Below are 1812 nucleotides of genomic sequence, written 5' to 3'. Positions count from 1 at the left end.
GCAGGTTTCAGCAGGGCCCGGAATCCTCCAGGGAGGTTGAAGAGGAGCAGCCCAGGGAGGGAGGAGTGACTGTCATCCCAGCTTCATTTACAGCAGCCCCTCTCCTGGCTCCAGGGCTGGAGACACTGGAATCTCACGGTTGTCTGCAAAGACAGATGTAGGAGGCCTGGCAGGCTCCCAGCTCCCATCAGATCGCCCTGTGGGCCAGGAGTCCAGGTAACAGACGCCCCCACCAGCAGCCTCAGAGTCTGCCATGTGACCATCAACGCCTCCTCCTACCCCCAGGGCCCAAGTACTGATAAGCCTGGGAGGTGGAGGAAACCGGTTGGGAAAGCAGGAGCTCTAAAGCCCCCCTAACAACTCTGGGTTCAGGGCTTGCTCTGCGCCGCGAGCCCTGGGACTTCCAAACCTCTCCCAGCCTCAGTTTCCATGTCTATAAAGTGAAGATGGTCCCTCCCGAGGTAGTAGGAAGAGTAGATCATGATAAGTAAACCATCCTCTACTGGAAACGAGCTTTTTTTGTTGTTTTTAATTTATTTATGGCTGCATTCGGTCTTTGTTGCTGCGCGCAGGCTTTCTCCAGTTGCAGTGAGCGGGGGCTACTCTTCGTCGCGGTGCGCGGGCTTCTCATTGCGGTGGCTTCTCTTGTTGCGGAGCACGGGCTCTAGGCGCGCGGGCTTCAGTAGTTGTGGCTTGCGGGCTCTAGAGCGCAGCCTCAGTAGTTGTGGCGCACGGGCTTAGTTGCTCCGCGGCACGTGGGATCTTCCCGGACCAGGGCTCGAATCTGCATCCCCTGCACTTGCAGGCAGATTCTTAACCACTGCGCCACCAGGGAAGTCCCAGTCCTGGAGAACTTTTTAATTCAAAAGACCCAAACTCCAGAAGCCTGATGACTTCCCTGGTATGGGGGAGGAGAATGACCCCCTTTGTCTCCCACAGCAGCCCCCTCAGCAGGTTGGGTGGAAGCAGCAGTAATCAGCCATGGTGCTGTCAGGAAGAGGTGGGGAGGGACCATTGTTCTGCGGGGAGGGCTGTTGGCCCAGGGATCCCCCAACCCCGGGAGCAGGAGTGGCCGGGCCTCCACACCTCTTGTCTCTCCAACACAACCTCTGGGCCAGCTTCACTCTGCACCCTCACGCCAGGCCATGCGATGCTGTTGTTGTCTCTGTTTGTGGGGGAAACCAAGTCCCAGAGAGGTGATGTTACTGGCCCAGGCCACCAGTGGAAGCAGGACTTGAACTCGGTCTGACTGTCATGTTGCTGTGATCTTGAGATTTCAGGGCCTTAAGATTCATGACTTGAAGTGTATTGGTTAACTATTGCTGAGTAACAAACAAGCCTCAAACCTAGTGCCTCGGTTCAAACACCAGCATGGATTTGCTCACAACTCTGCAGTTTGGCAGGGCTGGGCAGGGACTGTTTGTCTCTGCTGGGTGCAGTGTGGCTGGGGCAGCCTGACCAGTCTCCCTCACACATCCGATGTGCCGGTGGGAAGGGCAGGCTGGGTGACTGTCCTCCCTCCTGGCTCTAGGGCTTCTCTTCAGTGCAGGGTGGCCTCTCTCCAGCAAGGTAATCCAATTTCCTTATGTGGCCTCTGGCTCCCAAGCCTGAGAAAATGTATGCTGCAAGGCCTCTTAAGGCCTAAGCCTGGAATCTTATCCTATTAGTCACTTCTATCTTATCTTATTAGTCAAGGCAAGTTGCACAAAGGCCACCCAAACTCCAGGGGAGAGGAGATGGTGGGCCTTGTGGCCGAGTTACAGGGTTGGGAGCAATTGCTGGCAGCCATATTGGCAGACATACTTCCACCCA

The sequence above is a fragment of the Lipotes vexillifer genome, unplaced genomic scaffold (assembly GCF_000442215.2).
Source record: "Lipotes vexillifer unplaced genomic scaffold, Lipotes_vexillifer_v1.1 scaffold382, whole genome shotgun sequence".
In the NCBI taxonomy this organism is placed as follows: domain Eukaryota; kingdom Metazoa; phylum Chordata; class Mammalia; order Artiodactyla; family Lipotidae; genus Lipotes; species Lipotes vexillifer.
The sequence above is the reverse complement of the archived record's forward strand: the minus strand, read 5'-3'. Positions refer to the sequence as shown.